We start from the raw sequence: 24,437 nt of genomic DNA, 5'->3' as shown, positions 1-24,437 counted from the left end.
TAACTAATTAAAATAGATACCAATTAGCTAAAGAAATTAAATTGATTACCATATCATACACTATTTCATTATAATTATTAAGATATCATACACTATTTCATTATCATTATAATTATTAAGGTATATAGAATTTTGGATTCAAGTATATGTAATATAATTTAGTGATAATGAGTAAGCTTATATTCCATAACAGAACATGGTTAAGTAAGACACATATTCACTATACAAAGAAATGAGTAAGCTTATATTCCATAACAGAACATGGTTAAGTAAGACACATATTCACTATACAAAGAAATTTCTTGAATCATATTTTTTTACCTTAAAAATTTTCAAGGAAGTATAGTCCAAAAGTCTATTGACAACAATATGAAAGACTTTTGTTTTGAGGTATTGGTGATCGTGTACAGATAAGTCTTTGAGCTGCTTTCAAGTTTTCAACTAATAATGTGGACAAATTAAAATTTAGAAAACGTTAAAAGACAGTTTATCGCATTACTTATAAATATACGGCTAAGGTAGAAAATGAAATCATTAGACATTTAATCGAAACATATCTCCACATTTACAATTGAATTAAAAAAATCCGATTCGCTGGCATTTTGTTGTGCACTCATTTTCAATCTACAATAATGAGTAGAAGAGAACGATGGCGTTGGGATTAAAAACTATTTTAAAATACCGACAGAAAAATTAATAATTATGATATTTTAAACTAATATTGAAAAAAATTCATTGTAAAAAATTATAAGTTTTTTTTATAGAAGAATAAAAGTTTTTAAATGTTTGTTTTTATAGTAATTCTTTTTTCACACAAAATTTATTAACACAAATTATATAAAGAGGTTGGTTTCAATATATTTAACAGAGTAAAAAAATCTTTAAATTAATCTGCACCTTCACATAGTGAAGGTTTTAATATAAGTGAATTAATAAAGGACTTCATTTATACTATAGTAAATAGAAGTTTGGATTAATATAAAATATGAGAAATGTGACTTTCTTCAAAAAGGAAATTGTCTCTCAGTGGAATGTTATGTTTTTCGGAGTATGTGTAGAGTGTAATTTTATTTTTTTAAAGTATCAATGGTCTACAAGTTAATTAATTAATGTTGGCTATATCTATTAATGTATATCCATGGAGTGTAATTTTTACAGAGTGTTCTTCAGTCATAATTCTTGGAAATGTATGTCAATTTTCAGTAATAAATAAATAATTTTTAGTCAAGGATTATAATATTTTTTTAAAATAATAAATATGATTTTTTATTTAATTAAAATTAAAAGATTACCATATTAAAATAGATAGTCATCTGCAGTTTTTCTCTTCTACATAAATAAATGTTTAGTAGGTAGGTAGTAATTTTCAAAATTTCTATCAAACAGCTACAAGAAGAAATAAGTGTTCAGTGGGTAGGATGTCATTCTCAAAATTTCTATCAAACAGCTGTAGAGAAGAAAGGAAACCTCACGTAAAGAGGCCAAACAACTTTTACAAAAGAAGGAAAGTTCAATGAAAGCAACATTTGTGGAGAAAAGTGGGGTGTATATTATCATCACTTTTAAACAACTTTTACAAAAGAAGGAAAGTTCAATGAAAGCAACATTTGTGGAGAAAAGTGGGGTGTATATTATCATCACTTTTAATACCGACAATTGAGAAGATGAGCAAGATTGTGACATATTTGTGATTCATTTGTTTTTTTTTTCTATCATTTATAAAAATCTAAGATATTTAACAATTTGTGGCTATGATTAATTAAAAATATGTTAATTGATTATTCTCTTTATATAGAATTTGCAAAGATGTGTGAAGATCATGTACAAACAAGTCTAGCGAGTTCCCACTAATAACGTGGAAATACAATTCAAAAGTTATTGGCATTTTGTCATTAAGCAAAACATATCATTCACTAATAAATTAAGGTTGATGGAAAGTATGGATTTTTCTAGCACAAAAAAATAAAAAATAAAATTATACCAATCTAGAAAGTTGAAAGAATAACATAAAGATTTCCATACGATAATAGTTTTCATTAATGTCTAGACAATAAAAATTCAAGGAGATTTGCTACAAATCAACCCCACCAAGTCTCATTAGAAAAGAAAAATTAAATTAAGAAAACTAGAATAAAAAAGAAAACCATGTCTCCAAATGATGATGAAGAAGTGAAAGAAGTTGTAAACAATGCCCTGATTACTATAGTGTCCTTGACAAGTGTGGAGGAAGAACCTTCTCCAAATTTCTTCGTTAATGCCTTGATCATTTTTGTTGCCTTCATTGTAGCCTTGGGTACTACAATGCTCATCTTAACTTTTTCCTTCACTTCTTCATATGTTCCATATCTCAGCTCGGTAGCATGCCTTGGTAATGTAAGAAAAACATCTATCTATTATTGTGTGATGTCAAAATCAATCTCGTAACCCATAGGTGGCAAAGATTGAATTCTTGGTTCCATAGCATTAACATAGCAGTAGTCGGTGTCTACTTCAAAGCATATGTCATCCTTGTATTTCTCCACTAACTGGGGTGGAATTTTATACCTGTCATGCATATTTTCTTGAAATTTGCTGAAATAATCATCCATAATATCATTAAAGTTATTACCTAGTTGTTTGATGAAGTCTCGGAGCTGCTTTCAAGTTTTCAACTAATAATGTGGACAAATTAAAATTTAGAAAACGTTAAAAGACAATTGTATCGCATTACTTATAAATATATGGCTAAGGTAGAAAATGTTAAAAAAATCATTAGACATTTAATCGAAACATATCATCCACATTCACAATTGAATTAAAAAAATCCGATTCGCTGGCATTTTGTTGTGCACTCATTTTCAATCTACAATAATGAGTAGAAGAGAACGATGGCGTTGAGATTAAAAACTATTTTAAAATACCGACAAAAAAATTAATAATTATGATATTTTAAATTAATATTGAAAAAATTTCATTGTAAAAAATTATAAGTTTTTTTATAGAAGAATAAAAGTTTTTAAATGTTTCTTTTTATAGTAATTCTTTTCTCACACAAAATTTATTAACACAAATTATATAAAGAGGTTGGTTTCAATATATTTAACAGAGTAAAAAAATCTGTAAAAGAGTTGTCTTCTTCTAAAATGCACTTCAAATTCCGGAACGCGCTCTTTTAAATTATTCTGCACCTTCACATAGTGAAGGTTTTAATATAAGTGAATTAATAAAGGACTTCATTTATACTATAGTAAATAGAAGTTTGGATTAATATAAAATATGAGAAATGTGACTTTCTTCTAAAAGGAAATTGTCTCTCAGTGGAATGTTATGTTTTTCGGAGTATGTGTAGAGTGTAATTTTATTTCTTTAAAGTATCAATGGTCTACAAGTTAATTAATTAATGTTGGCTATATCTATTAATGTATATCCATGGAGTGTAATTTTTACAGAGTGTTCTTCAGTCATAATTCTTGAAAATGTATGTCAATTTTCAGTAATATATAAATAATGTTTAGTCAAGGATTATAATATTTTAAAAAAATAATAAATATGATTTTTTATTTTATTAAAATTAAAAGATTACCATATTAAAATAGATAGTCATCTGTAGTTTTTCTCTTCTACATAAATAAATGTTTAGTAGATAGGTAGTCATTTTCAAAATTTCTATCAAACAACTACAAGAAGAAATAAGTGTTCAATGGGTAGGATGTCATTCTCAAAATTTCTATCAAACAGCTGTAGAGAAGAAAGGAAACCTCACGTAAAGAGGCCAAACAACTTTTACAAAAGAAGGAAAGTTCAATGAATGCAACATTTGTGGAGAAAAGTGGGGTGTATATTATCATCACTTTTAAACAACTTTTACAAAAGAAGGAAAGTTCAATGAAAGCAACATTTGTGGAGAAAAGTGGGGTGTATATTATCATCACTTTTAATACCGACAATTGAGAAGATGAGCAACATTGTGACATATTTGTGATTCATTTGTTTTTTTTCTCTATCATTTGTAAAAATATAAGATATTTAACAATTTGTGGCTATGATTAATTAAAAATATGTTAATTGATTATTCTCTTTATATAGAATTTGCAAAGATGTGTGAAGATCATGTACAAACAAGTCTAGCGAGTTCCCACTAATAACGTGGAAATACAATTCAAAAGTTATTGGCATTTTGTTGTTAAGAAAAACATATCATTCACTAATAAATTAAGGTTGATGGAAAGTATGGATTTTTCTAGCACAAAAAAATAAAAAATAAAATTATACCAATCTAGAAAGTTGAAAGAATAACATAAAGATTTCCATATGATAATAGTTTTCATTAATGTCTAGACAATAAAAATTCAAGGAGATTTTCTACAAATCAACCCCACCAAGTCTCATTAGAAAAGAAAAATTAAATTAGGAAAACTAGAATAAAAAAGAAAACCATCTCTCCAAATCATGATGAAGAAGTGAAAGAAGTTGTAAAGAATGGCCTGAAGAAAGAGAATCCCAATCCAACTATGCTCAACATCATAAGCTCATTTTGCCAAAAAATTAGCAATAACATTGCATTCATGAGGAATGCGACCAAAGAAGATGGATTCAAAATTTACTGATAGGCGAAGAATTTTTTCCATATACAGAGTCAAAATCCAAGAAGACTAAGAAACTTTCCCTTATTCAAAAGGGAAACCAAAACCCTTGAATCCATCTCACAAATAACATTTTTCCAATCCATATCACAAGCTTTGTCCTTAGCTACTAAGATAGCTTAAGCCTCTATATGATTATTGGCATCAACCCCCTAGTTGATGAAAAAGAGAAGCTGACTAACCCAATACTATCCCTACAACTCTTGCATTGTCAGGATAACCAGTGGACAACTGAGAGGGGGGCGCGGGGGGTGAATCAGTTGTCAATAGATTAAGTGAATTAAAGCACTTAAAACCTTTTACTAGAATATAAGAAAATAGATACCAGAATAACTGATAAAATATTAAAGCATAATTGAAAACCAGAGAATCAATACCATGCAACCATAACACATAACACCATGATTTGTATGTGGAAAACCTGGTAAAGGGAAAAACCATGGTGGGAAACCCTACCCACAACCAGATGACACTTTTGCAGAAAGTATATGATTACAATAGGGGCATGCACATGCAGGAAGGCACACTGCCTAGAGCGCACTGCTCATCACAATGGAGTCTCACTGACTACAAAAGAGGTCAACCACCTCAAAATATTTGGACAACAATCTGGAAAGAAGAACTATCTATGATAGCATCAAACATGCCAGATTACAGTTCTAGTTAAGCTCGATACCGAAGGTCCAAAACCTCTTACATAGACCCAAATCGATCACCTATGATCGACCAAATCCTCTGCACAAATGATTATTACATTATTCGGTCCTTGCATATGATCTACAATGAGATCTTACAAATATTTATACAAGCCTTGGACCTAAATAATTAGGTCAGCCACCCAAATGATAATTCAATAGATCCATTACATAATCCTGAAATAAAATCATAAAAAATGTCGGCCCAAGGCCAAACAAACATCATCCAATCAGTAAAACATCCTGAAAGTGCATCAGAAGAATCCACCAACATGTTTCATGAAACTAGTCCATAACCTAGATAGCACCATACCTAAATTAGATCCACACATGCCAAAGCAATGACACCAATCAATTGAGGAATAGACACAATCACCATCAGCATCCTGAATCCCTTCTAGAAGCTGGACCAACACCACTTAACATTACATCAAAGATCTTCAATAAAGATTTACCAGTGAAACCCTTACCGGACCTACAAAGAAGGCTTACTAGAACATAAGATAGCATCCCATCATCAAGTCAATACCAACTGACTGAAACATACTTTAGAAGCATATGAACCATTCATACAAACTTATTCCATCATCCAGATCATACCGGTGACAATCAACTGATAATCTTCCCAATCTAATCCTTCTACCAAAAGTCAGTAAACAACCATAACAGCTAGTGTTGACATCAATGATAAAACATCAATGCAACACATAATCAATTCCTTCATATTGCCATCAATCTCCCCCTTTGGCATTGATGGCAACACTAAATGTGAAAAAAATCCAAGTGCCAAGAAATGCCAAACAAGTCTCCCCCTAAGGAAGACAACCAACAATCTCCCGTAAAATGATATAGCAATGAAGCTCATAACCAAATCTGAATCAAAAGACCAAATACCGCCAAACTCACCGCCACACTCCCCCTAAGGAGTGCAATCAATCTAAAAAAATAAATAGCAATGATTTTTCACATATATTCCTCCCCCTTTGGCAACAATGCCAAAGATATGACATAGATATCAAATAGAATATGAAAACTCTAAATCTCAAGGCTGACTACTCCCCTTGAGTAGTAGCATTATTTCATCAATCTGGAGTAAAAGATAGCTCTAATAATGCATACCAAACTTATGCACATCTGCATCATCTAAGTCTCTATCAAAGGGGTAGAAGCCCCCAAAATGTCTCTCAAATGCTCAAATGATTCCTAGGACAAAGGTTTAGTGAAGATGTCTGTGATGAATGATGATGAACAACTAAGGTCCTGACCGATACGAAGAGGGGGGGGGTGAATCAATACACACAAAAACTTCACAACATTTTATCATATTAAAACACAGATAACTAGTTGTCTTCACCACTGAGCATAACCATGGCTATACCGGTTAAGCACAGATACTTCAAACAACATTCCATAGATCTCAAATCTTCATAGCTACTTTACCAGTTTAGTCATGCATGAGTTGCATTAATAATACCGCAATAATTTAGTATTGCATGCATATCCAACTGTAATAAAAAACTACTCAATCATCACAAGAAAACTCACAACTCATAACACACAGATTTTTCACATGGAAACCCAAATGGGAAAAACCACAGTGGGGATGAATACCCACAAGCTTGTTTTGAACTCTTTTGAAGTCTGCTCTATTAGGAGCCTAGTCCGGTTAAATAATTTACAATAAGCTTCTATTAGGAACCGATCTTGTTAGGGATCACCCAGTTAAGGGATGGCTATAATCCCTATTGAAGGTTGAAACCCTGTTAAAGGTTACCTCGCTAGAGGATTTAATGAACACAATGAACTTGAGTCACCTAGTTAGAGGATTTGCAACAAGCTTGTTAAAGCTATCCGATCAAGCAATTTTCCTTCTGTTGAAATGGTTAGAAGTCAACAGGTGAAGCTCTGGTCTGATAACAACACTACTTGCTAAGGCAGATCCTTTTTAGCTTCTCTACTCTGCAATCACACTCTGTAGATTCCATACTCTAGTTTGGTAAGTATCTTAATATGAAGACACAAACACATCATTAGCCAACACTATCAATAACAAACATCATCGACCTTATAGACAATAATTAGGTTGGTAGCATAAACCCTAAACCCTAAACATGTTAGGTTTACAAATTACAAGCGGTCCAATCCTGACCATTAAATTCATTGAATATAATAAAATGATATAAGACAAATCTCAAGACATTTTGCATCATCCAATATTCACCGCATTTGGAAAATGGTAACCCATCATGCACTCTTCATACACCGCTCAGAATATCACGCATTTCTGAGGTAGGCATTCAGTGCATTCGATCTTCATGTGCAAGATCCTCAAGGAAATCCTTCACATGCACATAAATGACATGGTATCCTAATCCTTGTCCTTACAATTCACAAAACACCATTAGTTGCACCGCATAACCCAAACCGGAAACCCTAGAGTTATACATAGACTACCAACTAGTAGTCATACTTAGTGAACCCTGACTGTGAACCCCGACATTGGTTCACTTATTGACATCAATGACAACATACACTATCACCGCTTCATCATATGCCAACAATCTCCCCCTTTGGCATTGATGGTAATACTCAGTGTATCATTTCTCAGTAACATATACTGATTCAATGTCAAACGATCACTACCACCACCATTTAGACTGGTTAGTGTGCATTTTGCCATATATCTTCTCCCCCATATATCTTCATCATCAGATATCTTCTCCCCCTTTGACAGCAATGCCAAAGTGGAGGCACAAGCTTCCAAGCTCCACTATGTTGCTCCCCCTTTGGAGTAGCATCCTTCAACACATCAATCCAGTAAGATCTGACATGGTAGCACCTGACTAATGTGGAGCACACAACTTTAGTTTACTTCATGAAGGGGTAGAACCCCTAATTCACCTCTCAAATAGGTAAATGTAGTCTTTGGTAAGGGCTTAGTGAATATGTCTGCTAGTTGCTCCTTACTAGAAACATGTTCTAATACAACCTCTTTATTCTGAACCTTTTCTCTCAAGAAATGATACTTGAGCTCAATGTGCTTTGTCCTAGCATGCAATACCATATTTTTGGAAATATTGATTGCACTAGTATTATCATAGAAAATACTCACTCGTTCAGCTATAGGCACTTTGAAGACATTCAATACATGCTTCATCCAGATTTCCTGAGTGTAGTTCATAAATGTTGCCACATACTCTACTTCAGCTATAGACTAGGAAATATAGCTCTTCTTCTTTCTCATCCATGAGACTAGTCTTCCACCAAGGAAGAATGCTCCACCAGTTGTGCTCTTCCGATCATCCACATTACCTGCCCAATCTACATCAGTAAAAACATTGAGACCAAAGTAACCATTGTATGGATACCACAATCCATAATCAACTATCTCTCTCGGGTATCTACAAATCCTCTTTACCGCTGCCAAGTGGGATTCTCTTGGATTCTTCTGAAAACGGGCTACTATGCCCACTGCATGAGCAATATCTAGTCTATTGTGCACCACATAGTGCAACTTACCGATCATTGACCAATACTCCTTCTCATCCACCAACGGTGTATCATCCTCCTTTGTCAGTTTGTAGTCGGTCACCATCGGTGTTCCAACCGATTTTCTCTCCTCCATGCCAAAGGTCTTTAATACCTCTTTGATATACTTGGACTTCATAATAAAGATACCCTCCTTCATTTGTTGAATTTGTAGACCAATGAAGAACTTTATCTCTCCAATCAGAGACATCTCAAACTCTTTCTTCATTTCATCTGTTAATGCATGGCTCATTTCATTATCTCCTCCAAAGATTATGTCATCTACAAATACTTCACAGATCAGAATATGATCACCTTTATATTTTAGGTAGATGTTGTTGTCCTCAAGATGAGAGTGTAATCATTCATACCATGCCTTTGGTGCTTGCTTCAATCCATACAGGGCCTTGTGTAATCTACACACCATGTCACTATCTTTTGACAAAGAAAACCCATCTAGTTGCTCAATATACACTTCTTCTTTTAGGATTCCATTCAAGAATGCATACTTCACATCCATCCGGTATACCTTGAATCCCTTGAATGCTGCAAATGCAAGTAGCATTCGAACACCTTCCAGTCTAGTCACTGGGGAAAAGGTTTCTCCATAGTCTTCTCCCTCTTCCTGAGCATATCCCTTGCATACAAGTCTTGTTGTGTTCCTTATCACTATGTCTTCTTCATTCAGCTTATTCCTGAAGACCCATTTTGTACCTATTAGATTCTTATTCTAGTTTGGGTACCAAGGACCATGTTGCATTCTTTTCTATCTGGTCCAACTTCTCTTCCATTGCCTTTATCCAGTCTTCATCGGTAAGTGCCTCTCTAGTGGTCTTAGGCTCAAACTCAAAAATCATGCAAGAGTTGTCTTTCACCTTTCTCCTTGTGAGTATCCATGCATCTTTATCTCCTATGATCTACTTCGAATCATGATGTAGTTTCACATACCTAGGAATGACCCTAGCCGGTTTTTCTTTCTTTTCCTCCTCTTCTTCCACTCCATCTTCTTCTTCACCTGTTGTAGTTTCTACTAATATAGGAGCACTGAGGTCTTTTTGGTGTTTGCCACTTGTTTCCTTCTTAACTAGTTCCCAGAAGGCTACACCTGATTCATCTTCTGCTTGCTTGCTGCAGGTTTCCTCAGGCTCCTCAGGGGATTCATCAACCCTGACATTAATACTCTCAACAATTTTCTGAGTCTTGTTGTTGTAGCATTTGAGATCTTTTCTTTTAGTGGAATATCCCAAAAATATTCCTTCATCACATTTAGCATCAAACTTTCTCATACGCTCACCTCTCCTAATATAGCACTTATTGCCAAACACTTTAAAATAACTCACATTAGGAGTTCTTCCAATTTAGTATTCATAGGGGGTTTTGTCTTTACCTTTTTTAATGAGTACCTGGTTCATGGTATAGACCAGTGCTTACTGCTTCTCTCCAAAATGTGTGAGCTACCTTTCCTTGGATCAACATAGTTATGGCCGCTCTTGTTATTCCTTTCTACTATGCCATTCTGTTGTGATGTCCTTGGTGCAGACAACTACCTCTTGATGTCATTCTCTTCACAGGTACTTGTTGAATTCATCAGAAGTGAATTCATCTACCTGATCAGTTCTTAGGCATTTTATTCATCTGTCATTCTCCTTCTCCACCAAAGCTCTGAAGGCTTTGAACTTTCCAAATGCCTCAAACTTGTCTTTCAAGAATGTGACCCACATCATTCTTGAGAAGTCATCAGTAAAAATCATGAAATACTAATATCCCTGAATGCTTCTAGTTTTCATCAAACCACACAGATCAGTGTACACTAGATCAAGTAAGTTCTCTATTGAAAAAGACTTAACTTTGAATGTTGAGGAAGACATCTTCCCAAGTTGACATTCTCTGCATAAAGCATTATCTACTTTGTTCAGCAAAGGAAATCCTCTTACTACCTTGATCTTACTAGCCTTTACAATATTATAAAAATTCATATGACATAGTCTCCTATGCCATATCCAATTGTCATCAAACTTTGCCATTAGGCACTGACTAATCTTGGCATTCAGCTGAAACAGGTTTCCTTTGGTCTACTTACCAGTGGTAATAAGTTCACCACTCTTTCCAATTATTCTGCAGACTCCACCTTTGAACTCCAGAATGAGATCTTTGTCATTTAGCTGAGCAACACTCAAAAGGTTGTGCTTAAGGCCTTCCACCTAGTAGACATCATCCGCACTTCTCTTTCCATTCATTGAGATGGATCACTTTCCTTTCACCATGCAAGGTGCATCATTTCCAAACTGGACAACACCTCCATCATATTCTTCCAGAGACAAAAACTTTCTCTAGTCACCGGTCATGTGGTGAGAACACCTGCTATCAATGATCCATTCATTAGAGTTGTCAATGTGAGAGACAAGGGCTTTCTGATCAAACACCTCTTCCTTTACGGGTACAAACACTATGTCCTCATTCTCTTCATCCTCAGATTCTTCATCAATAACACCTTCATCTACTGCAATAAGACAATTTCTCCTACCTCATCCTTTATACTTTCTAAACATTTATGGTTTATCCTTATTGTCATTGTTAGGACAGTTAATAGCTATATGTCCTATCTTATTGTAGGAAACACATTTTAGAGGAAGCTTACCTTTTTATTTTCCAGTGCCTTTTGGAAGTCTATTGGCAAGAAGAGCTTCAAACTCCATCAAAATCTCCTCATCATACATATCTCTTCTTGGCCTAGATTCATAACTGGTGTTGACCTCTTTTCCTTTTTTGGTTGGTGTGGAGGAAACAAACGCTCTAAAGGTTGACTCTGTCTTTTGAACACTACCATCATAGCTATTCAATTCATATGTAGTCAACTTTACAATGATAGAGTCTAGAGATACCTTTGTCTTTTTGATACACATTAACTCCTGAATAGTGGCAACCCTGATTGCATAGACCGGTAACAATGATCTCAAAACTTTACTGACAATGGTGGCATCATCAATTGTTCCATTAGTTCTCTTGATATCTCCAATCATAGTCTTTATCATTATGCCATATTGTTGAATGGTCTCACCTTCAACCATCCTCATGTCTTCAAATTTTCCTCTGAGGCTTTCTTTCTTATCCTTCTTGACATGCTCATCACCACCATAAATGGTTTCTAGTGTGTCCCTTACATCCTTATGATTCTCCTTATCTTGTACATCAATGAACTCAATATCGGACAGGCTGCTAATAAGGGCTTCCATGACTTGCCCATTTTCTTGAATCTCTCTTTTCTAATCATCGATTAGAGTGCCAGTGGGGATTGCATAGGCATTCTCAACATATCTCTAGTGTTGAGCACCCAAACTCTTGATATAAATCTTCATTCTATCCTTCCATATTTTGAAGTTATCCCTATTGAACTTAGGACCTTCCCTCTTCATCATTAAAGTAGGATATTTTTCCTCAAGCGGTTAAGCTTATATCACTGAGGACCTAGAGTTGCTCTAATACCAATTGATGAATGATGATGAACAACTAAGGTCCCGACCAATACTGAGAGGGGGGGTGAATCAATACACACAAAATCTTTACAACATTTTATCATATTAAAACATAGCTAATTGGTTGTCTTCACCACTGAGCATAACCATGTCTATACTGGTTAAGCACAGATACTTCAGACAACATTCCACAGATCTCAAATCTTGATAGCTACTTTACTAGTTTAGTCATGCATGAGTTGCATCAATAATACCACAATCATTTAGCACTGCATGCATATTCAACTTTAATAAAAAACTACTCAATCATCACATGAAGAATCACAACTCATACGACACAGATTTTTCACATGGAAACCCAAATGGGAAAAACCACGGTGGGGATGAATACCCACAAGCTTGTTTTGAACTCTTTTGAAGTCCACTCTATTAGGAGCCTAGTCTGGTTAAAGACTTTACAATAAGGTTTTGTTAGGAATTGATCTTGTTAGGGATCACCTGGTTAAGGGATGGCTATAAACCCTATTAAAGGTTACCTCGCTAGAGGATTTAAAGAACTCAATGAACTTGAGTCATCTAGTTAGAGGATTTGCAACAAGCCTATTAAAGCTACCCAATTAAGGGATTTTCCTTCTATTGAAATGGTTAGAAGTCAACAGGTAAAGCTTTGATCTGATAACAACACTACTTGTTAAGGCAGATCCTTTTCATCTCCTCTCCTCTCCAATCACACTTTGGTTTGGCAAGTATCTCAACATGCAGACACAAACATATCATTTGCCAACACTATCAATAACAAACATCATCAACCTTATAGACAACAATTAAGTCGGTAGCATAAACCCTAAACCCTAAACATTTTAGGTTTACAAATTACAAGTGGTCCAATTCTAATCATTAAATCCATTGCATATAATAAAATGATCTAAGATAGATCTCAAGACATTCTACATCGTCCAATCTTCACCGCATCTGGAAAATGGTAACCCATCACATTCTCTTCATACACCACTCGAAACATCACACATTCCTAAGGTAGGCATTCAATGCATTCGATCTTCATGCACAAGATCCTCAAGTAAATCCTTCACATGCACATAATTGACATGGTATCCTGATCCTTATCCTTATAGTTCACAAAACACCATCGGTTGCACCGCATAAGCCAAACCGGAAACCCTAGAGCTGAACAGAGACTACCAACCGGTAGTCATACTTAGTGAACCCTGACTGCGAACCCTGACACCGGTTCAGTTATTGAAATCAATGACAACATACACTATCACCGCTTCATCATATGCCAATAGTCTGCTATCTATTCTTTAGTATTCACATAAACCAATCTAACTTCTTTTGCTTCTACCTTTTCCTTCAAAAAGCTATACTTGATTGATATGTTCTTAGTCTTGGATTGAAATACCAAATTCTTTGATATGTCAATAGTTGTAGAGTTATCACAATAAATAACAACCATATCATTACAACTCACTTGTATATCCTTCAACATATGCTTCATCCATAGAACTTGAGTGCAAGTAGTTGCGGTTGCAACATATTCAGCTTCAACAGTAGATAAAGAAATGCATGACTTCTTCTTTCTAATCCATGAAGCCAACTTCTTCCCAAGAAAGATTGTTCCACCAGATGTGCTCTTTCGGTCATCAAAATCACCTGTCCAATCTGCATCTATATATGCACATAAAGTAAAGTAATAATTTTTAGGGTACCATAAACCATATTAAGTTATTCCTTGCAAATACTGGAATATCCTTTTTATTTCACTTTCATGATTTTCTCTTGGATTACTTTGAAATCTTGATACAATACTATATGCATTCATTATATTTGGTCTAGTCTGAGTTAAATATAGAAAACCACCAATCATGGATTTATATCTTGTAGGATTTACTAGAGGGGATACATCTTTAATTGGCAATTTTTCACTTGTAACTATAGGAGTACTAACAAGTTTAAAATTTTCCATACCAAATTTCTTCAATAATTCCCTTAGATACTTAGTTTGACAGATAAAGATGTCTTTGTCAGTTTGAGTAATCTACAAACCTAGAAAAAATCTTATTTCTCCGGTCATAGACATTTCAAATTCACTCTTCATATTATCAAAGAATTCCATGTACAATTTTTCTTCACCTCCAAAACTGATATCATCAACAAATACTTCAATAATCAAAATATCATCATTAGTGATCTTATAATATAGGTTACTATCAGCATTACCTTTTATAAATTCAAGCTTCAAAAGATACTTATCCAACCTTGCATACCAAGCTCTAGGAGCCTGTTTTAATCCATATAGGGCTTCCTTAATCTGCAAACATATTTTTGTCATATGTCAGTAAAAATCCATCAGGTTTTTGAATAAAGACTTCCTCTTCAATTTATCCATTTAGAAATGTACACTTAACATAGTTCTTATACGCCGCATAAGCAAGAAATAGTCTAACAACTTCAATTCTAGCTACCGGTGAAAAAGTTTCACCATAATCAATTCTTTCCTTCTGAGAATATCCTTTGTAGACCAATCTAGCCTTGTTTCTTACAACTTGGCCATCCTCATTTAGTTTGTTTCTAAAAACCCATTTAGTTCCAATGACATTCTTATTTTCAGGCTGGGGAACCAAAGTTCAAGTATTAATCCTTTCTATCTGATCTAATTCATCTTCCATAGCTTTCATCCAACATTCATCTTTACAAGATTCAATTACTGATGCTAGTTCAATCTGAGAAATGAAACATACCTCTTGATTTGCCAATCTTATTCTTGTGATAACTCCCTTGTTTTTGTCTCCAATGATTTGATTTTTAGAATGATTTAGCCTTACATACCTTGGTGTTTTCTGATTGTCAGGCTCTTTGTGTTGCTCTTCAGTTACAGTTGAGTTTTCTGATGATGTCAGGGTAAGTGGTTCAACATTTTTTTCTGGTACAGGCATTACCAGATCAGTTATGATCATTTTCACTGCTAGTTCTCTGTCATAAGATTTACCTTGTTCTTTATGTTGCTCATCCACTTTCATATTAGTGTTGTCCACAATTCTTTGCAATCTTTTGTTATAAAATCTATTTTCTTTTCTCTTATTTGAATAACCAAGAAATATTTCTTCATCACATCTAGGGTCAAACTTTCCAATGGAATTATCTCTTTTGATATAACACTTACTTCCAAAGATTCTAAAATACTTAAGAGTAGGGGAATGACCAAACCATAATTCATAAGGTGTCTTACCGGTATCTCCTTTAATATGAACTCTGTTGAATGTATAAACCATTGTACTTACTGCTTCTCTCTAGTAGATATGAGGCAAATTAGCTTCCATCATCATGGTTCTGACTGCATCCAAAATGGTTCTGTTTTTCTTTCCACAATGTCATTCTGGTGAGGTGTTTGGGGTGCAAATTATTGTCTCCTAATGCCATTTTTCTCACAATAGCTATTGAATTCATCGGATGTGAATTCACCACCTTGATTTGATCTCAGACACTTTATTTTATCCTTGTCTCTATCTCAACCATAGATTTAAAGATCTTGAATTTCTCAAAGGCTTCATAATTCTCCCTTAGAAAAGCAACCCACATCACTGTGAACAGTCATCAATGATTAACATGAAATATATATCTCCTTGAAAGCTTCTTGTATTACCAAGACCACATAGGTTAGTATGAATCAAATCAATAATATCATTAGATTTATCTGGTATTCTCTTAAAAGAAGTTCAGATTTTCTTACCCATTTGACATTCCTTATATACTGGATTATGAGGCTTTACAATCTTAGGAAAATCTCTAGGTGCCTTAGTTGAAATTATCTTTACAATGCAATCAAAATTTACATGACACACCCTCTTATGCCATAGCCAACTTTCATCAATATGTGCAATCAAACATGTTTTTTCACTGGAATTGAAATGAAATTTGTTACCTTTTGTCTATGTACCGTTTGCAATCTCCAATCCTGATTTATTAATGATTTTTCGTTTTCCATCCTTGAATTGTAATTGAAATCCTCTTCCTACCAATTGTCCTACACTCAAAAGATTATACTTCAGACCTTCAACATAATAGACATTTTTCAGTGTTAGGCTTACCATCCCATGAAATTATTCCTCTTCCTTTGATCATGCATGCTTTGTTATTACCAAATCTGACTTGACCAACATCAAATTCTTGCAAGGTTAGAAACTTTCTTTTGTCTCTTGTCATATGATTACAACATCCACTATCTATTACCCATTCATCTTTGTCTTCAACTTTTTCTATAAGGGCCTTTTCCTCATTTTGATAACTAGTTCTGGATCATCTTTCTTCATAGCATAAAATACCCAGTCTCTTCCATTGCCGAATCCACTAACTAAATCTCGTGCCGGTTATTCCTCTAAGTCATCAGTTAGTCCTTCCTCATCAGCATAGTAGCATGATTTATTTTTGTTTCTCCTATACTTATGCTTGATCTGATATTTAGGGTTAGGCTTAAAAGATCTTCTTTCTCTTTCTTCCAATTTTGAATTCCTCTCAGGACATCTAGATAAAAAATGACCTATCTTATTACATGCAAAACATTTGAAAGGAGATTTTCCTTTATACTTACTTCTTGTCGGACCTTTAGGTATCCTTCTAGCAAATAGGGCTTCAAGTTGCTCAAGCTCTTCATCTTGTTTTCTAATCTCTTTCGATTCCTTTGCATACAAAACTTTCCAATCTTTCTTGTCGATTGATGATATAGATGCCTTAAATGTAGTATCAATATTTATAGCTCCTTAAGGACCAAATTCTTCAAGCTCAAAAGAAGATATCTTGCCCACAAGAGTATCTCTATTGATAGAAGAATTAGGCATGGTTCTTAGCTCATTAATTACAGTTACCTTCATCTTATATGCTGGTGGCAAAACCCTTAATACTTTTGAAACAATCTCTTCCTCGCTCAAAGATCCACCACAACACTAAATTCCTAATACAATTTCATTTACCCTTTTCATGAATGCATAAATTCTTTCACCTTCCTCCATCTTCAAGTTTTCATATCTTACCCAATAACATTCAAGTTTTGCAATTTTAATAGTGGAATCACTTTCATTCAGAGTCTCCAACTTGTCCCATATAGCTTTTGTTGATGATTTATCTAATAATCCCATGATTTGTTGATCTGATAAGGTGCTTAAGAGGGCTTCTCTATCTCTGCAGTCATTTTCAATGTTCTTTTCCAAGTCTGTCATTATAGGATTGTCGGATGTCAAATCATGAGGAGTGTAACCTTTCTAAGTTATTTCCCAAATTTCCTTTCCAATGCATCTTAATTGAGTCTCCATCCAAATTTTCCATACTACATAGTTTGTTCTATCAAGCCTAGGGTTGTCCTTCTAGTAAACAGTTGTAGACACCCAAAATTGTCATGTCTAATTAAATAAATATTTTATTTATTTAATTATCTAAGCTTAATTCTTCTATTAATTAAATAAATCCTTATTTATTTAATTAATTCATTTATCCTCTTCTAGCCTTATTTCTCATTTAAATAAATACATTTATTTATTTAAATTATCCTTTTCCTAAATTAAATAAATATTTAATTTATTTAATTATCCCACTTCTTCTATTAATTAAATAAATCTTTATTTATTTAATTAATTCAATATTTTTTTCTACACATGACACGTCATTCATCTCTTAATTCCTACACTACCTACCTCTTTCATTATCTTGGTATTTCTTTTACCTACCCTCTAATCTTAGCCGACCTCTCTTTTTACACCTCTCAATCTTATCCTTCCATTTCATATTGTGTCTTCTATTTAAGGAGATGCCTTCTTCATTATCAAACCCTAATCACTCATGCTAATGACTAATCTTGAAGACTTGGCTACACTACGATCCTACTTGCAACCACATTCCGTTCTTTGTTGAGCTCTTGTGCATATAAAAATCTGAGAGCAAATATATCAAGCAAGATCAATGGAGATAGGAAGAATGGAGATCAAAACCCTATTGGACATGTGATGGTATAATCTTTGTGATTTCATGTGATTTGCATTGTCTTAGGTAATCTTCATATGTTATGGTGGATCTTTGTTGATTGTTAGGCTAGGGTTTTATGGTTGGATTCATTTAGCCTTTCAATGTTGTTATTATTGTTGTCCATTTTCACCATATACATTTTGGCACGCCCCATGGGACATGGATTTTTCTTAGATCTGTGTTTTTTGCAGATTTTTCTAACCCTATATTGCTATTTTGTAAAACAATTTGGAGAATAACCTTGTGCAGCTAGGGTTTTGGACACAAAATCAAGATCTTGGAGAGATTCGATCATATCTCACAAACGGCTAGGAAATTTTGCACCAAATTTTTTTTGCAAGTTGAAGAAAGTGTCAGGAGCGCTCAATCCAAAATTCAGAATTTTTGGAGCACATTTTCATTTTCTAGGAATTTTTTATGATTTTTCATAAAAAATTAATTTTGAGAGAAAATGAGAGAATTTTTTGAATTTTCTTATATTTTTGGAAATCTCTCATAATTATACACAGGATATGTTCTTTGTGAATTTAATTTTGATGCAAAATATTTCCCTAAAAATCAGATCTTTAAAAATTAGGGTTTTTCTTTATTTTGATCAGATCTCACAAACGGATTCGAATTTTGACATAAAATTTTTTGTGCAAGTAAGTATCAGAAAGATTTAGTAAAAATTTCAGATTTTTTGGATCGATTTTGCATTTTATATGAATTTTTTATGATTTTTCATAAAAAATAAATTTTGAGAGAAAATTAGCAAATTTTTTGGATTTTCTTACATTTTTGGAAATCTCTCAGAATTATGCATAGGATCTATTATTTTTTATTTTAAATTTGATGCAAAATTATTCTTCAAAAATCAGATCTTTGAAAATTAGGGTTTTGCATTATTTTACTCATATCTCACAAAATGCTTGGATTTGTTGCAAAAAAAATTTTGTACAGGTTTGGAAGACCGTAAAGACTCTCCAGTAAAAATTTTAGATTTTTTGGATCGAGTTTGCATTTTATATGAATTTTTTATGATTTTTCATAAAAAATTAATTTTTGGAGCAAATTAGCAAATTTTTTGGATTTTCTTACATTTCTGGAAATCTCTTGAAATTTTACAGGTGGTCTTTTTTTATGATGAATCAGGTCTTTGAATTGGTCAACAAAATGCATTGTTGAAGGACCCTATTTCACAAAGTCTTTTGGATCTAAAATTTACCTAACTTGTGTGCTTGTAGGAAGGGGTGATCATTTGAAACAATCCAAACTACTAATAAATATTTGTTGCTGTGAATTGGGACATGACGATGAAGAGCGCTCATCCAAGGGCACAGTCACCTTACCTCTAAGAATTGGGCCAGTCACAAAGGATGTGGTTTGTCAAGTCCTAGATCTGGATCTCACATACAACATATTGCTAGGACGTCCTTGGATTCATGAAATGAGGGCAGTCCCATCAACATATCATCAATGCATTAAGTTTCCTCATAATGGAGTCGAGGTAACAGTTAACGGTGATCCTAATCCGTTCATATATTGCAATAACCTGAGATCACATACTGAGACCATCATTCCCAGTAATCGTGAGGCTGTTCCTTCTTCAGCATACATTGACCCTGAGTCATTGAAACCTTCAACATCAAAACAAGGTGAACTTAGAGGAAAATTTCAAGACAAAGGCATGGGAGAATACAGTTTAAATCAGACAATGTATTTACGACAAGTCATGAGCTCTCCAAAAGAATATGGAAGGCCACATCCTAACACGCAAATATCAATCATGATACTCAAATGGGATCCTACTACCTTTCAAAAATGGGGCGAACTAGAAGAGGAAGATTTATACAAAATGCTTTACAGAGACATTGAAGAGGACACACAAGATCAGATCAATATACCCTGTGAGAAATATGGCAAAGGCTTCAAGATTCTACAAAAATTCGGGTATGATGGAAAAAGCCCTCTTGGGTTACGCAAAGAAGGCGTCATGGAGCCCTTACAACTTGAATTGACTACAAAAAGGGAACGCTCAAAGGGACTTGGTTTTCTGACTTCCAAGATCCATACTAAAAGGACCGAAGGGGCATCACAACTCAAAGTTGCCAAAATTCAACAAGAGGGTTACTATTCCATAGATTCCAACGAATGGGAATGGGGTTCAGACAAATCCTCCAGTGATTATGAACTCACCAAGACATTCAGAGAGCCAAATGAACCCACAGAAGAAGAGGAATTTTATAAAAAGTTTAGAGTTGGTCAAGAAACAACCCATAAGGAGTGCATACAGTCTTCATCTCAAGGTTCTAGGTCGAAATCACATAGGATGAGAACACCTGTCCCGGAAGGCACTACTAGTGACGACAATTTGGATTCGCTTGCGATCAAAACTGATGAGGAGAGTGCCATTGATGACCTTGACGATTTCCTCGATATACCTGAATATAACCACATCTTCACTCTTAGCCCTGCAAACTCCGAAAACATTAAAGACCTTCCCCTTGTTCACCCCCAACTCATTGACTGGGATTATGAAGGACCAACACAATTTGATGCATTTCAAAATGATGAAGCTATTATCGACTATCTTGGTATACGAGATGATCTTCCCCTTGGAGACCACAAAGCAGGATACACCATAGATCTCAACAACATGGCATATTTCGGTGAGGGTGTCGGACCTTCCAGTCGCAAAAATGTGAAAATAAGAACAAAGCAAGGATCTTATGGCGAAAACCACACTGTGGCGCTATCTGATCCCAAAAAAGTAAAAAGAAAGGACGTATCTGAGGGCGAAAACCTCTCTGAGGCACCCAAAGATGGAAGGCTCGACATTCTCCCAGCATCATATGAGGAAAAGTCATCCATGTTGATAGAGGAGACTATCAAGACAAACATTGGTACAGAAGAGGTTCCACACAACATATTCCTGGCTCAATCATTGACAGAGTCCGAAAGGGCAAAATTCATAAGCTTCTTCAAAGAACGACAAATCAACTTTGCATGGTCATATGCTGATATGCCTAGACTAGATCCGGATTTGGTAATGCATCATTTGACAATCAAACCGGGGGCAAAGCCAGTGAAACAGAAATTGAGAAAAATGCATCCACAAGTGGCATTGCTAGTCAAAGCAGAGCTGGAGAAATTATTGGATGTCGGATTCATATGCCCAATTGATTATCCAGAATGGATCTCCAATTTAGTACCTGTCAGTAAACCAAATTGCAGCATCAGAATATGTACAGATTTCAGAGACATCAACAAAGCTTGTCCAAAAGATGACTTCCCATTACCAAATATCGATTTGATTGTTGATCTCACAGCAGGTCACGAAATGTCATCTTTAATGGATGGATTTTCTGGTTATAATCAAATCAGGATTGCACCCAAGGATCAACACAAAACATCATTCACTTGTCCATGGGGAACTTTCTGTTGGAATGTCATGCCCTTTGGGCTAAAAAATGCAGGTGCTACATATCAAAGAGAAATGACCACTATCTTTCATGATCTCATGCACATAACCGTGGAAGATTATGTTGATGATCTCTTGGGGAAATCAATAGATAGAGATACACATTTGGACATACTTTTAGTCATCTTTGATCGGTTGGAAAAATACAAAGTAAGATTAAATCCCAAGAAATGTGTCTTTGGAGTAACCTCCGGGAAGCTCCTAGGATTCATTGTGTCCAAAAGACGAATCGAAGCCGATCCAGCAAAAGTCAAGGCTATCTTGGACATGCCGCCACCCAGAAATATCAGTCAACTTCAATCCTTACAAGGGAGACTCCAGTCTATACGAAGATTCATAGCACAACTTGCAGATAAGTGTAATCCTTTTCAACACCTGCTACATAAAAATATCAAGTTCAAATGGGATGATAACTGTCAACAAGCTTTCCAGACGCTCAAAGATTATCTTTTGAATCCGCCAGTTTTGATGCCACCAATTCCATATCAGCCTTTGTTACTATACATATCAGCTACTCCAACAGCACTGGGGGCACTCCTAGCGCAACAAATTGCTGACGGTAAGGAAAAAGCAGTATACTATATTAGTCGCACATTGGTGGGATATGAGCTAAACTACACACCAATCAAGCGTGCATGTCTCGCTGTGGTCTTTGCTTCGCAGAAATTACGACATTATATGCTCACTCATAAGACTAAGTTGATTGCAAGAATTGATCCATTAAAATATCTTCTCAATAAAGCAACACTTACTGGGCGACTGGCCAAGTGGGTAATGATCCTTAGTGAATTCGACATCAAGTATGTGGACAGAAAAGCGATAAAAGGACAAGCAATTGCAGATCAATTAGCAAATGCCCCCATGATTGATGATGTTCCTCTAAATTCAGAATTTCAAGATGAATCCATTTTAACAATATCACATGCAAAGCCATGGCAACTGTACTTTGATGGCTCATACACACAGCATGGGGCAAGGGCTGGTATTCTCTTTATAACTCCTCAAGGCGATTCTATACCAAAATCATATTGCTTATCATTTCCTTGCACTAACAATATAGCAAAATATGAGGCATTAACAACTGGATTATGAATTGCAGTTCAATGGAAGATCCAGGAACTTCGTGTTTATGGGGATTCTCAACTTGTCATCCATCAAGCAACTGATGATTACCAAACAAAAGATGAAAAATTACTACCTTACAAGCAAATGGTGGATGATTTGAAACAGCACTTCACAAAGATAGATTTTGAGCAGATACCAAGAGAGCAGAATCGTGCTGCAGATGCCATGGCTACAATCGCTTCACTAATTGATCTACCTCAAAATGAAACCTGCTATAAGTTCCTGGTAGACAACTTGTTGGTTCCTTCATATGAGATCACTCCTACTGAAATGATATGTGTTGTTGGTCCTGAATCCCAGTTATATGGTTCCATATTCACATATCTTCGCGACAATATCTTACCTCCTGATCTATCAAATAACCAACGCCGCACTTTCATTCGCCAATCCTCTTGATATGTCATTTTAGCTGATATCCTATACCAACGAGGTCTAGATGGCACTCTTCTTAGATGTTTAGAAAGCGACGAAGCTCAGATTGCGTTACGTGAAGTGCATGAAGGGATATGTGGTCCGCATACTAGTGGTCCTACCTTGGCCAAGAAACTCATCAGGACTGGATATTACTGGCCCAATATGGAAAAAGACTCATATCAGTTTATCAAGAAATGTAAGCAATGTCAAATTCATGGAGACCTCATACATGCACCATCACAAGAACTACAACCACTGGCATCTCCTTGGCCCTTTTGTCAGTGGGGACTCGATCTCATAGGCAAGATTCACCCTCCTTCTTCCAATGGACATAAATTCATTATCACAGCCACAGAGTATTTCACAAAGTGGATTGAAGCCATGCCTCTCACACAAGTCACTGGAAAACAAATTGCTACTTTCATCCATAACTATATCATTTGCCGATATGGTATTCCTAAGTCCATTATTACTGATAACGGGCGTCCCTTCAAAAATCAGGATGTTCATGAACTCTGTGACCGCTTCCATATTTCCCATTGTTTCTCCACACCATATTACCCCCAAGGTAATGGCCAAGCTGAGGCGTCTAATAAAACAATTCTTAAAATCCTTAAAAAGACAGTCGACGACGCTGGCCGTAATTGGCATATCCAACTCAATCCTGCACTTTGGGCCTACCGCACAAGTGTCTACACACCTACAGGAGCTACACCTTACTCACTTGTCTACGGTGCTGAAGCCATCTTGCCTATTGAGGTCGAGTTACCTTCTTTATGAGTCTCTTTGCAAAACATCATCAACGATGAAGATTACAGGGTCTCTCGCTTACAAGAACTAGAACTGCTGGATGAACGAAGACACACTACTTTTAATCATCTCAAGGCTTACCAACAACGAATGAGTCGCAGCTACAACCACAAAGTGAAGCCTCGCACATTTGAGGTAGGTGACTTGGTTCTCAGAGAAAACCCCAAAAATCAACAAGACGGAGAGAAGAAGGGCAAGTTCGAACCAAACTGGCTTGGTCCTTGCATTGTTACAGCAGCCTATGAATCTGGTGCATATCAGCTCTCAACTACAGAAG

Source organism: Cryptomeria japonica, chromosome 4, assembly GCF_030272615.1.
Source record: "Cryptomeria japonica chromosome 4, Sugi_1.0, whole genome shotgun sequence".
Classification (NCBI taxonomy): domain Eukaryota; kingdom Viridiplantae; phylum Streptophyta; class Pinopsida; order Cupressales; family Cupressaceae; genus Cryptomeria; species Cryptomeria japonica.
The sequence above is the reverse complement of the archived record's forward strand: the minus strand, read 5'-3'. Positions refer to the sequence as shown.